The 20,503-nt window shown below is 38.6% G+C and overlaps 1 protein-coding gene across 10 annotated transcripts in view; it reads left to right on the top strand.

The window, feature by feature from the left end:
* The window catches only part of KIAA1217 (KIAA1217 ortholog), a 355,251-nt gene that overhangs the window by 228,009 nt on the left and 106,739 nt on the right, over nucleotides 1-20,503 (top strand). Inside the window, exon 2 of one of the 10 annotated variants that reach the window (XM_059470024.1) lies at nucleotides 10,898-11,009. The exons of the other annotated variants lie outside the window; for them this stretch is intronic. The gene's annotated coding sequence lies outside the window, so the exon portion shown is untranslated. The remainder of the gene's footprint in view (nucleotides 1-10,897; nucleotides 11,010-20,503) is intronic. 10 annotated transcript variants of the gene reach the window in all.

The following is a 20,503-nucleotide window of genomic DNA, read 5'->3' as shown; positions in this document are numbered from 1 at the left end:
CTTACTTTGAATTCCCTTCATATATTGTATTCCCTGGTTGCAGCATAGCATTGAGAGTTCATGGTCTGCTGTTGCTTCATGTTTTTTAAAACATTTTTGAACCATTCCCTTAAAGATTGTCATTTGTTGGTGGCGGAACTGGCAAAGTTCTCACAAATTTCCTTTATTATGCAAGGTGGAAAAATTTGGTTTACTCCTAAGCAAAACTCTTTAACTGATGGCAAGGCATATCAATATTCATATAATAAATACTGTAATTTATTATATCCTTAAGGTTTTTGACAGTTGTCACATCCAATGAAGAATTGCAGTTTTACAATATCCCTGTAGATTGGGAAGTAAGTTTTATTTTGAAGTGTGGAAACTGAGGCACAAACTTGTCACTGGCCAGAGGGTTGCTATATTTGTACTGAACCCACTTACTGAGTCCACATCCTTCATTCATTCATCCTTCCTGAGCTGCTTAGGAGAACAAATGTTTTATAGTTAATGTCACCCCATGGTGATGTTATTCTGAAAGTGCTTCCTTACATGTGGACATCACACCTGCTTTTAGGACAGTCCTGTGCAGGTTAGTGGTCTCTTACCAGTGCATGAAATGCACTGTGGAGCATGAATTCAGTTGCTCAGCAAGTCTGCATTCCTTGGCACAGGGAGCAGGATAATTCTGCTGGTGTCGAGACCTATTGTTTTCGTAGTGCTGCACTTCCTCACTAATGGCTTATGAGGCAAATATTTAAGTGCTTATCATTACATATTCTCCTTTCATCTCATTATTTATAGAGCAACTGTTAGGATTGTGAAACTGTATTTTTTTTTCCTTTAAAAAAAAATAAGATCAAGCAGCAGAAGCTGAAGACTTTCAAGTGTGCACTTAGGAGTTTGTTCACAGTGACTGTTTTGTCTCCTGTGGTTCACTCCTGGCACTCCCTCAGCTTAGCAGCCCTCAATCAGCAGAGCCTGCTGTGCTCCAGCGCCTGAGCTCCTGAAACACCTCTGCATCCTCACTGGAATGAATTTGAGAGTTGTCAGACCCTGGTAGATAAATGATCTTCCACCCTTAGAAATCCTGTCAAATCTACTAAAGTATCTTTTATGGTGGAGAACAGACACTAAGTGCTTCAAAGGACTTGCTCAATCTTGCATCTTTTTTTCTCTGCTGTTAAAGATGTGGGGTTCAGGTGAAGTTCAGCATGGGACCTTTTGCATCATGGAAACTTTTGTACTGGAAGGAAAAGCTCACCTAGTAGTTAAACTAAAATAACTATTTTAGGAACTTTGGATACTTTTGTTGGGCCAGATACTGTGCATCTCCTGGGGAGCAGGTTGTCCTCTTTGCAGTATGTGTGTTTTAGTCCTTTTTGTACCTGCAGAGGGTTTTTGCTTCAGTGTATTTCATGCTTTTACCTTACCCTGATCACCAGTATTGCTGTAGAAAAGGACTCTGGGATGTTCATTTTTCTGCTGAGGAGACCAGTTGTTCCTCTGATCTCTGGGCTCTTGGAGCCCCTCTCAGACTGGAAGCCGTTGTTCATCTGGAAGATGATTGCTGTTGTCTCGCCTTGCCTGTCCCCTGATGACAGCCAGATGTGCCTTGCAGCCTGGATTGGTCTTCTGTGCCTGCACAGTCTGGAAGTAAAGGCAAGAGCTGTTCAGGCAGCTGGAGCTGGAAAGGTGCTGGTGCCAATCCAGGAGAAGCTGAAGGGATCCTGGTCTGAGATGTTTTCCTCTGAGCTACAGTTTCAGCCCTTCTGCTTTCCCTTTTTCTGCTTCAACAGCACAAGGCAGAAGGAAGGGCTGCCCTGCTGCCTGGGCACAGCTTGCTGCTTCCCAAGGGCACAGCCATGGACTTTTTGTGGATCAGGGAAGTGGGGGAGAATCCAACACAGCCTTCCAAGCCTAGCTGTCTGCCCTGTGCTGCCCATGCCAGCCTGCCACTGCAGGGCAAGCCTTTCCAATTCATGAACCCCAGGCTGAATTGTCCAACATTCCATTTGCTAAGAGAACGTAAGAGGTTTTTTAATTATTACTTTGTGGCTGGTTTGGTTTGGTTTTTATTTTCAGAGCACAAATCAATCTCTAGAGGTCTAGAAAATGGGATCCTGCTTGAAATTACTGCCCTGACCAAGCCCACTTCCTTCCCCAGTGATCAGGCCCTTGGCTCAGTGGGTCTGGTGTTAAATGCAGCCCCTGGAGAAGTCAGGTCAAGATCCTGTCCTCTGCTACCCGGAGAGCCAGGGATCCACCACTGCTGGAAACCATCAAAGAAGATAGTCCCTAGCTTTGGTTAGGGAATGTTTGTTTACTCTGCCTTCCTGCCATATATCCATGATCATAAGGTTCTTAATTTTTTTAGTTTTTAAGTGCAATTATCAGAGATATTCTAAGTCTTCTTCTTTTTAGCCAATGCCCAAGAACTCGCAGAGGGAAATGCCACTTGCTGTGCGGCCCCTTCATCCTTGCAGTCACTGCCACACTGCAGGGTCATTACCCAGTGTTTGTTTTAAATGTCTGAAGTCCACAGCTATGCTGGTATGTTAACCCACCACTTCTGTGTAGTCTGGAAATGTTAAAACCATAAATTATTGTAAACAAAGTGCCTTTGGGGGAGATTATATATTGTGGTTATTTAAGTAGTTCTAGAGATTTCTGCCTTAGTTTAGTGCTCATAGAATGTATACACGATCAGAGAAATATTCCACAGTTCACTGAAGAACAAAGGTATATTTAACAGAAGATGTATTTCTACTGAATATATGCTTTTTAAATTAGGATTTTAGCTTAAAAAAATAATTTCAGCTTGCTTCATCTGCTTTCCATATGTAACTGTTTCAGATAAAATACATAGATAGCTAAAGGTTTGATTGAATCAGTGCCATTGTATATATACAGAATTTCTGTACATGTACATTTCTCATTCTGATTGCTTCCAAAAGATAGCTAAGTGACCATTAGAATAATTTAACAAGAAAAGATTTTTGTTTTATGAGATGTAAGTTCTCCTGCATAAAATATAGCATGCTGGAACTAATTTTCATTGCATGGTTATGGTTAAAAATTTTCAGTCTGTGCAAAACCATTTCCATACCACTGACCCATGTGTTTTAAAGAAACCTTGTCCTCAATAATACATGATATTTGGTCATTGAGGAGGAGCTCCCACAGTCCAGTGTATACTCAGTGCACCCTTGAAATTTAGCCTTTGGTTTTGAAAGGTTCAATATTTCAATGTCTGGCCATCTTTAACCATCAATGAATATTTACCATTATAGATAAAGTCCCAACTAAACTTCTATAGTTCCCAACCACATCCTGGAAGAACAAAGTGAGTTAAGGCTGAAGCCTAAAATTTCTAGGCAAAACTAATAAAGTTTCACTTTGTTGAGGTTTTAGATGTTGCTTTGTTCTCATATGCCGTAGTGAAAAAAGTGTTTCTTTTAAAAAAATATTTTACAGACACTTAATCTTGGTTGTGTCTAATGCCTTTCAATATTTTTAAAAGAAATTCCAAGTGGATGAGTTATTTATGTGTTTAGCTTTTATTTTCCATTATGTCTTTTAATAGATTCCAGATCTCATCTGTATTGTAATGGCTTCTGTGTTACGGAGCAACAAAATTTACTGGGTTAAATATCCATTTTTCTTGCCTCTCTGACATGAAAGTGCCACAGACCTATACAATAAATTGCTACCACATTTGTGAGTTTGGAAGCCCATGCTGTCACACTCACTGTCTGCACACAGGCTTCAGCAGATGTGAGGAGGTCCCGGTGCACTTCTGCACACCTGGAAGCACCATGTCATTCCCAGCACTCAGGTGAACATGCTTGGAAGACATCATGACTAAAGGCTGTAAATGGAGAAGTGTTCGGGCTTGAATTCTTTGTAAATTGCTTCCCACAACCAACATGTTGAAGCACATGTAGAGCATAATTTTATAGACTTGTCTGAGACCTTGGGGTATGCAGATGGAATACGTAACATGATGTCAAAAAAAAGGGATAACTCCCAACTGCTGTTTACTTTCCTCCTCACCATCCTGTCTTCCCCATGCATTTACTTCTTCCCTTTTTTTGTTTCTCTTCTGGCTAGATTTACTCGAATTTCTGGGAAAAGCAGGTCTTTAGGGGCCAGAACAGCACAGGGAGTGGGGCTGAGCTTTTAGCATCATGGAATTGCCACAATGAATCCCTGATTTTTTTTCTCCTGATTTTTGAGACTGTAAGCTCCAAGAATTGAAATATAGCATTCTGCACTCAAGAATTATTCCATAGAAAATGTGAGTGATCCTATAATTAAATACTTGTGCACAGATAGCAGTATTGGGAGAATAAATTTGGTGCCAGTGTCTCCAGAAGTGGTTGAAAACTGTAAATCATGAAGCGAATAGATAATCACAGCTATGATAAACTGTAGCTGCATCTGCTGATTATTTTCTCCTCAGCCTCTTGTGTACAATTAAGAATTCAGATTTAACAGCTGGGAATGATTTTCAAATGTTGATCTGAAGAAGAAAGTTCTATTCAGAAACTTTCAGCAGTTCTTTTATCTTCCCCATTCATTATTTTTTCTGAAACAGGTTAAAAAAGATAGCACTTGACCTGCTCTGCATTGAGATAGAAAAGAGATCATTACAAACTCAGATATGGATTTATGCTTAATGATCCACCTTCTAGTGTGACTGAGTTCAACAGCAAACAGACTGAAAATCTGTCAACAGGCTAAACTTTCTTTGGTCAAGAAACTTCATCTGTTAATATTTTATTTTCCTAGTTCAGCAGAGACACATCTTTCAAAGGTTTCTTGTTGATAGCAAAGAAACTAAGGTAGAAAGCTCACAGTGAGTGCCTGTCAAATTAGAGATGATACACAAGGGAAAGCTATTAAAAACTGGAGGTATTTACTAATGTAATCATACATCATTATATACACTGGTTAGCATGGAGTTTCTATGTGTAAATATACCAAAACACTGAATGCACAGGTCTATGTAGAACTTGTCTACACATGAAATTCCTACAGAAAGAGCTCATGCCTGTCACTGTGCCCCACATGAATCTGAGTTCAAAGCATTTGGCATTTAGGCTGTCAAAAGCAGCTGTTCAGGCTTTAGGACACAGTGTTTATATGTTTGTATTCTTCAATTTTTGTTTTGTATTCTGCCAGTAAAAGCTCTGTTTTTAATGATCCAGCAAGCAGGTACAGCAGTTTCATCTGAATATGTATGCACATTGATTTACACACTTCTTTATGACAACAGATATTCAGAGATCTTTCCCTAGTCTAGTGAAGTGAACTGTGCATTTTTGCTGATGTGGTAGAGGATTATTGTGATTAATCTGGTTAATTAATTAGTTCCTCTAGGAATGGATAAAAGAGTAATTGCATTTTTGGTAGAAGTACATCCTGACAGGGGACATTAGGGCAAGTTTATTTATTCTCATTTGACATCAACAGTTGTGGTTTACATTTTACCTTCAAATATTTTCTCCTCTGTTATCTGTTTTCATTTGTGCATTTCCATTTGCTTTGCAGTGAAACAACATATTTTCATTTTTCATCACATTTTTTCAAGTCTTAACCTTATTGTTTGTAGATCACATCCAGGAAACATGTCTGAAGTTTGATCACCCTACACAGATGTGTCACATTTTGTATTTTTGAAAGATTACCTGCATTATTAGCCAAAAGGCCATTATTCTTTAGAGCAAATATTCTACTGCTTGTTTTCCTCTTTATTTTTTCTTTGCTTACTTGTGTCAGGGCTTTTTAGTTTTGTTTTATTTCACTACAGCAGTATGCCCATACCTAAGCTTTTCTTTTTTTTATTTTTTCTTTTCCTTTTGTTCCATTTAAAGGTATAGAATTATGCTCCTTTCTCTAACTTGGTTTTGTTCTCCTGATATCTGGTCTGAGGAGTTTACTTATATTGATTGCTGCTCAGGTTGAAAAGTTTTTTTCCTACAGCCTTTGTAATTTGAGGGCTTTTAAATGATAGAGACATAACAAACCTCAAAATTTTTACATCATTTTACGAGCTGAATATTGAGTTTAAATATTGGTTTACACTATTTCAATATTAATTGAAACAAACAGTCTTCCAGAAAATTTCCTTAAAATGGAGGAGCTGGGATCCACCTTCACTTAGTTTTTTAGGCTGGTCACGCTCATTTTCAATGTATCCAGTGATTTTGGAAAGTTTTGCTCATGATAGACTGTGGTGTTTTCTGGGGCTTCAGCTGGATAAAACAGTAATATCAGCTGGTGGGATAAGGTAGCAGATGGTACATGATAGAGAAATAGTGAACAAATTTCTTAGTACAAAATTATCTGCACCCACCTCTTAACTCAAAACAATAAATCAGTTTCCAGTGCCAAGACTGGAAGGAGCAGGAGCAAAGAACCTGGGCCGTGTGAGATCCTGAGGACCTGGGCATGTGAACCGTGGACTTGAGAAAAACTTGAGAGCTGTTGCTGCATATTCATCCAGTCCTGACTTCTCCAGATGACTTGGAGTGGGAGGGCCTTCATGGCCTTGGAGTCTGTAGGAGCAGGGAACTCCTGAATAGTGCTAGGAAGGTGACATTGCTTACCAAGCTGAAATTGAAGGAATTACTCCTAAATTTTTTTTTCCAATTCTGCTTTCCCCAGTTTGAAAAGTGTGTTGAATTGTAAAGACCCAGAGAAGCCTTCTAGTTAATACCCTAAGATTATTCATCAGAATAAGCAGGGTTTCAAGTTCTAAACAGGTCAAAATCAAGACAAGAACTCTTTGGAGTACGTGTTTTTGCATGAGAAAAGCTATCCACTTGAATAGATATTGGTTAGGGTTTTTTCTTTTGTTGTTTCTGTTGCTGCTTTGGGTTGGGTTTTTTTTGTTTGTTTTTTTTTTTTTTTGTGGTTTTGGGTGTTTTGGTGGGGTTTTCTTTTTGTTTGTTTGTTTTTTAAATATGTGCTTTATTCTAACAGAAATTAATTTGGATTAGCCCCATTGCCTGTGTTCAGAGTAGTGGCTTGCTCTTGACTGATTCTTGGTTTGTGTGTTTTAATTTTCAACAGGAATGTGAGCATTTCTAATTTTCACCTTCTTAAAAATTCAGAAAATTTATAATAACAGGTTGTGGGATAGCAGCTTTTCTGTTTCTCTGTCACACTTGGAGATGAAATCTTTCCAATAATAGGGTAGCAGACTGGAGAAACAGTCCTATGAACAAAGAACTGTTGAAACCCTTTGAATTAAAATAGCAGTGCTACTCTACACCTTAATCAATGGAAAGGGCTGTTTGGGCCATAGGATTTTTATATTTCTTTTTTGTTTACAGATTTACAAAGAGAATTTTCAAAATTTGTCTTCAGGTCATCCTTCAGAGCACAGTTGCAATGTAATTACAAGATACATATTGGGCAAGAGGGAGCATGGAAATAAAGATAGCAGTGATGAGGGTTTTCAAACAATGTATTTTATACTGCAGGAAGGAGGTGATTACTAAAAGGTTAGCCCAGATTATTATTCATGAGTTTTCTGAGCTGTTAAACAAATTGTTGTGCAAATAACATAACCTCATAATTTTCTCCCTCTCAAAAGGTGTTCAAATCTCCACATGTGCAATAGATCAAATGTACTTCCAAAAATAGGGATGTTGTTTGTGCTTGCAGTTCCAGATGATCTTGTTACAACAATGGAGCTTCTGCAAAGAGTTATCTGTGGGCTGTGAGGATCCTTTCTCACTTCAGTTCCTCTTACAGCTGGGAGCTGCTACTGCTCTGCAGAAAAACCCTCTCCTTTTTGGGCACTGGGCTTTGCTTTCAAAAAGCAAATGCAATTAAGTCACCCTGATTAGATCATTACAGCCTTTAGTGAAATCTGCTCAGTAACATGTCTGAACTTTTGCTGTGGTTCCAAATGAATAATTTTTTGGTATTTGACTTTGCTTTGAAATGTGGAGTGCTCTTTGCCTGAAGGGGTATCTGGTATTGTATAAACATGGAAGGTTTCAGACCATTAGAGGGACACAGTGCAGAATAATTCAGCCTTGCTGAAGATCTGAACTATTTCAGCAGTATTATTAGCACTGTGCTCTGTGTCTCCTTCATCTTGTTGAAAATTTTACAAATTAGGGGCTTCCTCACAAACACTTCTGGAAGAGCTCACCAGTAAAACTAGCTGAGCTCTCTCCCTCCTGTATAACGTCTGTATGTGACCCTGTGCATTCAGCACCAGGCATAAAGTTTTTAAGGGCATCTCCCTCCCAAGACACTTTGCTCCCACGGTTCAGGATGTGCCTCCAGAGTGGTACCAGAGTGTGGCAAAGTGTGGAACGCTGGATATTGTATATTCTCCTGCTCACAGCTGGCATGAGGGCATTCTTTACCAGCAAAGGTGAATCTGTAGGGAGAGCAGCAATTTGCTTTGAAAATCAGGGTCACTCTCAGAGGCCGTGTGACACTGAGCTCCTTTCTGTGGCAGCCTCACTCCCTGTCACAGTGGTCTGTGGGAATGCACAAGTCACCAGATGTGTGTGACTTGTTCACTTTGCATGGCTTCACAGTATTGGAGAGGTAAGACATGGCCTTAAGAATCACCAGTTGAAGAAAATAGAAGGAAGAATATGAAGGTAACAGTGAGTGATGAAAATACAGACCTAAAACTGGGAAGACAAAATATACAGAAGAAATCCCCTGAACATCTGACGCCACCTGCTCTGCCTCCACCTACTTAAAAGTAGTTGGAGGTTTCTTGTGAGCACTCTGTCTCTGTTTTTGTTTGTTTGTTTTCAATGCTAGAAATTCACAGAGCTTTACTGCAGGATTAATCGCTGTTCAGCTTGACTTAGGCTGGCAGAATTTGACTGTTTGACTAGTGGGAGATCTCTTTGTCAGAAACAAAACAACCACTGAAAATTCTAAGCAAAGCTTCGAGATAGAGGGCATTATTTTTTTATTCTCCATTGCATCAGACTAATAATTAATAGTTAAGACCATTTTGAGGACTCTGTTCTAGAAGTCAGGCTGTTAAAGCTATTCACTTTCAGAGTTCCAAGCTTTTGTTTGCAGTTTATAGAAATACAACATTAGTACTTTACAGTTCACATCAGCTCTGTGCCAATGAATTTGACTATATGAATAGCTGACTTCTTCCTTCCAGCAAAATGTTCTTCACAGTAAGCATTTTTGTGTGCTCCTCTGCACCACTCCAGTTAACATAAGAAAATCAAGAAAAGGAATGATAGCTTTAAACATAATTGGAAAACCTTTTATACTTTCATACCGAAATGTAATTCTTTTGCCAGTTAGTTTACTAAAATACATTTTTCTTAAAGTTCAGTGCCTTAGGAAAGCTGTTGTACTTGCTAGGGAGGTAATATTTACTAACCAGAAAACAGTAATTGGAAAAGAGATGAAGCGTGGTCTGTTGCTTTAGAAATTATTCTTTGAATTGGCCAGTTTTAAACTGTAAGGAAGTCTAGAAGGATTCTATCCCATTTCTGCCTCCTAGATTTTTTTCCCAGTCACTGATAGAAGATTTCATGTGAAGATTCTATTTTTCCAACAGATGAAGGAAATATAAATTGTCTCTGGGATTTTCCTTAGTTCTAATGAGTTAAGCCTACTCTAGAAAGAATATGCACAGAATGGAGAGTTGCAGTTTGGACATGTGCTTTGCTGTTAATACAGGATGTTGTGAAACAGCAGATTCAGGCATTAGGAATGCAGCACTCTGAGGTGGCAGGCTGTGACTCTACTTGCAGCAATTTGCAAAGCATCTTTTGCAAGTCTTTATCAGTTTACTTTTATTGCTATTTCACTTCCCATAATAAAGAAGTGGAAGAACCCCTTCTGGCAAAGAAACCTTTGCAAATGACAGTGGCCAAAGGAAGAGTTTCCCTTCCTGATCCCACTATTCCATATCCACCAGGAAGATTTTCAGTTTGCATAGTTATTGGCTTTCCCTTCTTTGTGGTCTCATCAGTTTTGACTGTGGAAGAGATGTACTTTATCTTACCCCAAAAGATCAGACACTTAGAAGAATTTTTCAAGTGCTTTAATATCTTGTGACACACTTCTAAAATACTGCTTTATGATTGCTTTTAGACAAAAAGGCAAACACTAAAAGCATTTGGAAAAGATCATATTTGTAAGATATATGTGAAGGCTGGGTAAGGTCACTCAGTTGTTCCTGGCTATGTCCCATTGATGACTTGTGGCAGTCTAGAAAAAGAGAGACCTGGCTCTTCACATGTGACTGACTTTTCTCCTCCTTGCATGCAAGCTCAGTCTATCCCATAGATTGCCACAGAGATTTTTCACCTATAAGCCATCCCAACGTTGGGTGCAGCAGCACATGCAAGGGTAGCTGAGGTGCCATCACGGGGGCCAGGACTGGAAGGGCTCCTGCAGTGTGGGCCAGAGGTCCTTGTTTTGCTTGGTGATCTGCCCAGCACCAACATGAATCAGGTAGCTTGAGAAGAAGCAAGAGTTGCTGCTTGGGGATTTGCCAGAGATTTGAGCAGAGGCAGCTCTAGAGGAGACACCAGGCAAGTGAAGGTTGTGTGGCTGGAGCTCCCACTGCTCATTGCTCCTTCAGACTGCCCAGTGTGGGGCAATTTAGGAGAGGTCTGTAGCCAACTTATCTGAGTCACAACATGGCTTTTATGGCCTCTGCTTCAAGGGGCCAAGGATGTTCAAAGTGGCTGATAGCTGCTTGTCTTTATCATCCCTGCAGCCAAAACCAGGCATTTCCCACCTATTAATGTGAGGTCCAGAGTCCTGACAGCCCGTCTGAAAATCCTTGTGAAGGTTAACATTTGGCAGGGTTTTTTTGTTTGTTTGCTTGCTTACTTGGAGTATATATTTGACAAAGTAAGAGGAGTTTGCAAACTGTTCTGCATGTTTCTAGGGCCATGTTATCACATCTGTCTCAGTCCTTGCACAATAAATGGTGCAGCTGGAGTTGCAGACTTCAATAAGCTGGTATCTGTTGTAGATCCTCAGAAGAAAGGTCTCAAAGGGTGAGTACTGTTTTGTTCCCTCTTCCCCTCTCCCCATTTCAAATGCTATCTAGTAAGGATTCTTTCTAGACCATATGTTATCATTATTTGTCTAGTATTTACCAAGAGGGCTGCACAGTTTCACAACAGTTTCTGTTTAGATTCCTTTAGGTATTTCATGCAAACAAGACAGGCAGGTTCTGTTAACTAGATTGAATTAGAATTGTCTACAGAATGCTTTTGAAAACATGTGTGAGGTTTTTTGTACTCTTAGGCCATACAAACATTTTTTTGTTAAATTTTCATTTGCTTTTCAGAAAGAAAATATAAGAATATCTAGTTAATTTAGAAACATACTGTTCTGGATGATGTCCATCTATGGTTTTTTTCTTCATATTTTTCTACTGTCTGCCTTTCTCTGATTCCTCTTGGGAGAGCAATTTCTGTTTTCCTTCAGCACAGAAACTATCTTTGTAAAGGTCAGCATGAACAATACTGTCGGGGAGCTCTATGCACTATGAGTAGACAAACCTTTACTAAAGGAGGGTCTGTCTTTTCAATGGAAAAATGCATTTTTTATAGATTTTTAGGCCATTAATTTATAAATCATGTAATCTGATGCTGACTTATCTCTATGTTCTGAAAGTAGACACATGCATTTACATTTCAGACCTTTGAGTTCTGAAATTCAGCAAAACGCTGTCCTAACAATTATTACCATTTAGTACCTAAAATTCCTCTTTGAGAAATCTCTTAAAAGCTTTCAGATTTCCGGACAGAGAGCTTAAAATGAATTTATAAGAAAAAGTAATAGATATTGGGAAAGGATCTAAACCATTACTTATAACATCAACAAACAGTCCCTCAGTTCACATTCTGACAGGGTCTGTGGAATCATCAATTGCTTGAATTACACCAGTGAATCAGAGGAGATATCTAGGTTTTGCTGCTCCTGGGTTCTTTTGTTATGCCCTATTTTCTTCTGTTAGAGTTCTGGCAGAAAGATATATGACATAAAATTGCCTACTAATAGCTGTGAAATAATCAAATTATTATTTCTTTTTAGAATTCAGTGCTCCTTCAGAAAAATGAAATATCATCTTATTTCTTTCAGCATTGTTGTACAACTTGCACCCTTGCCTCGCTGGACACTGTTGAAATTACTGGCTATTTATTCAGTTCCTGAGATAAACAGAACTGAAAGCTCAGTCAATGCATGTCAGGGCTGATATGATCAACCACTAGATTTTTTTCCATTTGGCTTTCTTACACTACCTAACCTTCAGTGAACTCCCTGCAACATCTGCTTTCACAGAATTCTCCTTAATCCACCTTCATTGTCAGGCTGGGCTTTCTGTTTGACTTTTAGAAATAGAGAAATAGTGTTACTTCTGGTAATTTCAATAACTACAGGAAAATGATTGAGGATGGGAACTCTTTTAAGAGGGTTAAAGGGATAATAGAGTAACACTGTCAGTTTGAATGAAAGTCTTGAATATGTTCATATCTTCGTAAGAACTTAGTATTTCCTTTTGAGTTCATCAGATCAGAGTACCTCTTCAATTTTGAATTACTTTAGCCCAGAACCTTCAGGCTAAAAAAAAAAAAAAAGTTTCTCAGTCTCTCTTCTGCAGCAACCAAATATAAACTCCTATAGTATGGAATATTTGTCATACAGCTATTATCTCCCACATAAACCATCTTTCTGAGTGGATGAGAATAAGATCTATGTTTTCTAGCTGATCAACCTGGATATTATTTCTGGGAACAACAATGCCTGTCATCACTTTATGCTGTGAACAGCATGCCGAATAGGATGGTACTGCTGAGAATATCTCAGGGTCATGATTTCTCTCAATCAGAATTGATACCAGTGCAAGCCAGAAGATAATCTCTTGAGGACACTGAAGGGAAAATATGCACCTCTGCAATGCTCATTTAGATGCTGTGAGCTACCGTCACAGAGTTTTCCTTGCTAACAACTGTATCAGAGAATAGAAGGCCTTGATGATTGTAAGTAGATAATATACATTTCACTGCTGCTTAAAGAAACAAGTTATATTTCCATCTAAAAAACAGGCAAGTGAAGGATGAGAAGCAGAGAAAAAAAGTAAGTCTTGCTCCATGGCCAAAATAGGAATTATTTTCTATTTTCCAAGATAACACCAAGACATACAGTAAACACCAGACAGAAGCAAAGCTATATCCATAGAGTGTATGAACATATTTATTTTCACAGGCTAGGCACCTTCACCCATGTTCAGACACATCTTAGAAGACCACTGCCAGTATGTTTTGCTTTTTAAGTCCTACAGGGTCATCTGTTGGAAAGCAGATTAATCTCAGATTCCTTCACAAACAATACATTCGAGCCCATTCTTTCTTCACTTTGAATCTTTTTAATCTGTTTTTGAGGCCTAAAGACACTTGAAGACAATAACCTGTAGGGATGCCTGTAGTAAACACATCCCAGGAACTTCTATGGAGCAAGGATTCCTTTTGTGTGCATACCTATAGCTCACAAGACATGTTCCTAGCAGTATCAGTAACCAGGCAAGTGGATAATCTCAAGTACAAACCTACATTATGTTCTATCTACAGTATTTATTGGCTGTTGGAGGCTGTGCCATGTAATTAGAAGAAACAGACAGTTTTTTCAAATATTTGTGTATACCTTTTTCTTTGAACAGATAACATTTTATTTTGCTGAATTTAGGAGAGGGAAGGCACTGAGTAATGTGAGGTCATTGAATAGTCACAAAAGAGCAGAAGAAGCTCATCTGGTTTTGTCTAATAAAGTTTACTTCATTTCAAAGTTTTAAGATTCAAATTGGTAAATTTTCAGCAGTTCTAAGGATGCTGTGTTCTGAAATGTATGTTTGTGCTAAAAGAAAACTAAATCATGGAAGAGAAAATTCAAATGTACATACTCCTGTCACTGCACCTCTCTCTGATATGCAGAAAAGATATCTGTTGGCTCATACTAATCATGGAGTGGTATGGGTTGGAAGAGACCTTAAAGATCACCTGGTTCCTCCCCCTGCTGTGGGTAGGCACACTTTCCACTAGAGCAGGTGCTCAGAGCTTCATAGAACCTGTCCTTGAAGACATTCAGGGATATTCGGCTTGTTTTCTCCGTGTTTTTGATTCTTTGTCGTTTAAGAGTGATGCTAGCACTGTAGCCAGAAAGGTTTTTGGGGAACAAAGGTATTCTGTGTAAAGATCCCAACTTGTGCAATGTTTCTCTTTTGTAAAGAGAAATGACATTTCTCTTTACAGCACATGAGAATACGGAATTGCACATTCTGTTCTGCATGAATGTGTTAGATCCCCTCCCCCAGGATGTCCTCAGGAAAAAAGCCTAAACTCTACTGCAGATTATTATCCACTGGTGAGCGGCCTGGCCCCTTACAAGTTGGAAACCATTTTATATTCTGTAGATTCTTTTCAGTTTTAAAGCCCTGTGTTGGCTTGTGAACAATGATGACGTCAACTCTTGAAATCCAACTCTAGCTTTGTTCCCTGTTCTGTAAGGTTTATAAAGCCAGTAGCGTTTGGTTTTGTTCCCAAATAGGATATATTTAAACTGACATATCTGATTAATGGGCTGATGTTATGGTTTGTTTATTATTGAGTTTACATTGTATGCCTTAAGTGTGAGAAGATAATTTTAAGAGGAAAGTTTTGAAGTACATAATAAAACGTATTGCAATGAGAACTTCTGAACAATACATAGTATTTGACTATCTATATATAAATCTGAAAATTAAATTAATATGTAAATATTCTTATCAATGAAAACTTAAAGTGTTGCTTTGTAATAGTGATGTCACAATAATTTTCCACAGCCTAAAGTTGGCTGGAGATAATTAGCCCCTAGCATCATAGTAGTGAAATCTGATTGAATAAAAACAGGAATCACTTGGGACCTTGCAGAATCTCACTGTCTGCTGTTTGTGCATATTATATGTACTTGATATTTATCTGTCTCACTTATGTGAGATAACTGATATTATGAGATAGTAAGACTGACTTAGTCTCCTGGATTCTACTCTAATTACTCTGTAACTATTCAATTATAAGCTGGTGTGTGCTGCACAAAGGCATTTCTGAGCTCATAGTTCACTCCTAATTGTGTAAATGACAAGTATGTGTTTAAGAAAAGGTGGAAGATAATAAATTCAGTTAATCATAAAACAGGTAGGCTTTTTCTGTTTGATGTTGTAGTTCAAAGTTTTAGGTGTTCTAAGGGAAAATGTAGGAGACTGTGCTTAGCAAAACCTTCCTACTGTGCTAAGACAGTGATCCTTACAAGAGGTTAAGAGCAAACTTAATGTGGTGTATAAATGTAATACTTTTCTGTAGCAGTTTTCCCTGCAGTGTGCTGGAAACTGTTCATAAGTTAATTACTGCAGAAGCCATGTAAAGTAAAAAGGTACTGTGAGTTCTGTTGTACATGGTGGGCCAAGGACAGGAAAAGTGGCTTGATGACTGGAATGGGAACCAAAGCTTTTTAACTCTCAGACCATAGAAAGCTAGGATTGGATCAATGTTATTCACCCATTTCTCTGTGGTCAAGGGAATTCTAATTAAATTTTCTAAGAATGCTTTAGTATGTTGAGAAATACTTGGTAAGACTTGCTGAAATATGAGGTTGCCACTGCAGTTCTCCATTGATTTTTCTTTCCCAGGTTACCCTCAACGAGTGCTCTCTAAATTGTTTCTGCTCTACAACTTATTTCCTTAAAAGAAATTAAGAGCTTTGAGGCGTATAAATGAAGTAGGTTTTGGTTTTTTCATAAAAGCTGAATAGAAGAGCAGGCAGGCATCCTGATAGGCAGGTACTCTACTTCATAAACCCCTTTCTAAGGTTGTCCAGGGCAGTAGTTAGAATGGTGGTTCTTGGCTGAGACTATCATTTGGAGTGGGCTTTAAGATTTAGCTAACCTGTCCATTAAAGTTGTTTTGTCTTCTGGAGGTACACAGTAAAATGGTGGAACAAAATGTGTGTAGACATTTTTGTTTATACTGTCTTCTAAGTTAATACCTTTTTTTTTTTCCTGTTGGGGTGAGGGAGCAACACCTGTAACCTTATAATTTTGAATGGGAAGTAATTCAATTTTTTACCACTTTGAGTAGTTTTTATAAGGTTTAAATGGATAAGCAGATCACAGCCTAAAAAATTAGGTACATGATGTACCGAAAAAATTACGTACATAAAATTAAGTCCAAAAGCAAGAACTTATTAAAGAAACATTACAGTTAAGTCTGAGCAATGAAAGACGACAAGTCCATGCATTTTTTTGCATTTCAGAGGATGTTGTTCTCAGTAGACCATCAGTTGTTCTTGCATACACCATACTGTGCTTTTCAGCAATGGTTGTTGTATGAATAACCAGGTCAGCCAGTTGTTTAAATAAAGTTGGGAGAAAAATACCACAGAAAAATGAGAGAGAGAAACAGCTATATTCTTTAAACATCACATTTTCTCTATTATTCTTACTTTTCAAAATACTTGAGACAGCTCATGAAAATCTTTTCCTTCTTAGGTCATCATTGTTTCTTTATTCCTTTATAAAGATTTATAACATTTTTTTGTTGATTATCTTCAGCAATATATTGTGATTCCAAGAAGAGATGATAATGATAGGAGGAAGGGAGTGAATAATAGGAGAGATGCACTGTTGGAAACCAAAATACTGCATTTGTCTAATTTTCCCAATTTCCAACAGTGGGGAAAATATGGAAAAATTGTAAACAATTTTCTTGACACTCAGTTAAGTTTAGTCTCTGAATCCATATTTATATTGTTGGCTATCTCAGATATTACATGTCAGTGCTTGAAAACTCTCAATTGAACCACTAATTGAAAATTGGTCTGTTTCATGCACATCTTACCAGAATTAGTAGGAGGCACAGGGAGGTACCTCCTTGTAAACTCATAAGCCTCATTGGGCAGCTGAGTTTGAGATCTTCAGCCAATGTTTTTTCAGTTTTCCGGGTCTGTACAATGGAGGCTTTTTGCATACAGAATTTTGAATCACAAAGGACTGATAAAAATTCAGGTTCATGGATTCAAATCAGGTTCAGATTAGCTCAGAGAAATTAGGACCAGTCATTATATTTTCTTCAGCCTGCACTAACCAGTCTGGGTTTGTTTGTGGCACTGCAGAGTGCTACTTAAATTCTGTAGTGGGGGACAGACAAATCATAAATACAGGAATAATATCTTTTATATATTGTCTTGGTTGCTTTTATGTGAAATGTGGAAAGAGTAGTGTCTGATAAGCCCCCCACCCCTGTACGTGCCAGGGCCCAAGAGCAACCAAACAATATATTCATACCTAACTTCATTAATGAAAAGAGTCTGATGGATTTCTTCTATGATTATTCCTAATTATATGTTTAATTATATACTTAAAGCATAAAGCCAAGACTGATATACAATACCCTGCAGGTTCTTGCTTAAAAACCACCAGATTTAAAAGTCATCTAAGGTGAACAAGAAGTTACATTTTCCTTTGCTATTGTAGGGGAACTGGAGTACAGATACAATACTGTATTTATGTTGAGGCAGTGCAAAAATAAGGTGTTTCAACACAGCAACTCTGCATGGGTGGAGAGACAAGAAATGGAGAAGGCTATGTGACCCTGAAAAAATTTTGAACCCCCTGAATACCAGATTATTTTTTTACTTTAAAGGTGTAAATGTTTTATATCTCTGAAAAAGAGATCTGAATTCCCTTGAAGTTTTTTTTTTCTTGTTCTGGCTGTTTGCTTTTAAAATCTACTATATATATTATATGAAATTATATAAAATAATAGGTTTAATCCCCACTAAAATGAAACACAAGGTTTTAGCTATTTTTTTACAAGAACTGTGAGGAAGATGAAATCAATGATGAAGAGAAGACCCTTATTTTTTGTTGTTGTTGTTTGGAAATCAAAACCAAAATAGTTTGCCTGGTTAACATATGTCATTTTCAGCTGTAATGTTCAATGAGTTTGAGCTAAAGAGTGTGTGCAGCTTGAGGGATATGTAGATGTAGTGTCCTGGAAAATGTAAATCTTGAAACATAAGAAGTCATAATGTTTTGTGCAGACCTCTTCCTTTGCTATCTATCTGCATACATTCCTGGTTTGAATTTCAGGGTTTTTGTTTCCATGCCTCCTGTAGCACCATTTGTCATTGGCCATCACCACCTGTGTCGCCCCTCACCCCTGCAGTTGTTTGAGTGCTGTCATGTAGATGCCTGCACTTGATCCTGTACATTGATTGTGTTTTCGTGTGATTCAAGACTTCACCCTTTCCCATCTTTGGCAGATACTTGTGTGCTTAACATTTCTGTTGGAAGAACCTCTTGGGCCTGATCCCAGCTGAGTTACTATCCTCACTTTTTCCCATCCCAGCATTGTTGAGAAACACCATTTTCTTGCATCCTCCCCACAAAACCATTGTGCACAGGAAATAGGCAGTTGATCCTCATTTCCTTCCTTCAGTTTCAAGCTGTTTTAGAGGACTTATGAGTCAGCACTCATTTAGTTGTATATCATCATCTACATACTCATCTCAAGCCCTTTGTGTTCTCATTATCATTTCCCTGCAGCTTCAGCTGATTGCATGTCTCTGCAGGATTTCACCCAGAGACTGTAAACCTAAGGAACACGAATTGTCATCCTAATGTCCTGGGGTTCTGGCTTAGCCCCCCTTTGCTTCATTCTGTACTCCTGCATTTCTCTGATTTTAGCTGCTTTTTTTCTCAACAACAGTGTCATCTTCCTGGGTGACCCATGATAAATGCAATGTGCTTAATGTATTCTGCTTTTGTAAGGACTTCCCTTTTGAAATCCATTAGAAGCATATATCAAGGGCATATTACACAGACCAAAAAAAAAAAGGGAAAACTTAAAATGCTCCTCTTTTGCAGTACTGCCAGTGAAAAGGCATTTCAGCTTGTATGTCACTGCCAGCCAGAACAGCAGTGCTGCATTCCTGTGGAGGGAGCACATTGTGCTCCTGACACCCTTCTGTGACATTATTTTAGACTGACTCAGGGGGACAGATGTCTCCTACTAAATCATCAACACAAATGTCTCAAGCATCTGTGTTTTCCTCTGGAGACTTAGAATTTCAGTGCTCAACAGGTCTGATCCTGCTTTAAATGGTGAATACGTTCCTTTGATCTGCTTAGCAAGCAGATCCCACAAGGCAGACTTGCAGTTTGTTCACCCTTGTTTTGAGGGCTCTTGGATAATGACTAATGCAGTCAGCCTCAGGGTATTAATCCTTGTCCTCCCCAAGCTGCTGCATATTCCTTTGGGCACCACCTTACAAGTGGTATTCACCAGACTTTCCTTATATCTTCGTTTGATGACATTCAGCACATTCCTGGAAAATTTTGCTTTCCTCCTGTGACTCTTAGCCTTCTACATCCTTTTTTAGGGCCACCACTTGCTCCATTCAGGTTTAAAGTTCAAAAGCAACATGTTTTGCAGCTGTTTCCCTTGTCTCTGGTACTCTTCTCATTACAATGATGTCTGGCTCCCAAAATTTTCTCAAATGGAACAGCCCTTCCTGCTCATACCAGTAGTGACACTCTGCAAGTGTTTCTTGGTTGTGTGTTGTGTTCCAGCCCCAGCTTCTATTCTTCTTGGCCTCTAATATTTTCCACCTTTTTCCAAGGGAAACTACTTATGTTCTTTTGTTGATTTTTTTATGTATTACTTTTCTGTGTGCATCTGCCTGTATTAATCTGTTTCTTTGCATGCCAGTCCAATATGTGCAAACACTGGTGCCTCTTGTAGTCTGACTATTTGCTTCCACAACTCATAAAAACGTAACACTAGTTTCAAAAGGAGTCTCTGTGCTTTGAGGGTATTCGGTTAACCAAAACTGGAAATCCTGGTCTTTTTTCCATCTCATTGGGATATCACAGGCCCACATTTCACAGGTTTTCCTTGCACTGTTTGAGCTGGTCAAGTAATATCCTCAAGCCAGCTAAGGATCTGCACTCATAGATGAAAATGAAATCACAGGCTTTGTACAACTCTGTTTAGGAGAAGGCATGGGATCCTATCTGCTGGCCAGCAGAGGTTGCTCAGAGCACGTTAGTTGAGTGTTCTGAACTCTACAGTTCCTTATTTCTTAGTAAGTCAAGTCCAGGGTTTTTTAATCTTCTTTGGGATTTGCTCCAACATCCTCTCTCCTCATGCTGGATATTTGTTTTGATGTCTCATCTTTCTGGAACAATGACTGAGTTGGTGAGGGAAGCAGAAGACAGGGTATTGTCCCAGAAACCTGTCCCTGGATTCGAGAGATCGCAGCCCTTGCTGCATTTGGAAGTTGGAAAGCTTTCCTTGGATTCATTTCCCATCATTGTGGACTATATATAACCATATGCTTGCTGATAGATGGAAAAAAATCATACTCCTCTACAATCTAGAAGTAAAGGAAAAAAGAGATCATTATTGGTTTCCATCTTTAAATACCCCTGAGGTTAGTGGAGTGCTGATGA

The sequence above is a fragment of the Ammospiza nelsoni genome, chromosome 1 (genome assembly GCF_027579445.1).
Source record: "Ammospiza nelsoni isolate bAmmNel1 chromosome 1, bAmmNel1.pri, whole genome shotgun sequence".
NCBI classification, from domain to species: Eukaryota; Metazoa; Chordata; class Aves; order Passeriformes; family Passerellidae; genus Ammospiza; species Ammospiza nelsoni.
The sequence above is the reverse complement of the archived record's forward strand: the minus strand, read 5'-3'. Positions and strand labels throughout refer to the sequence as shown.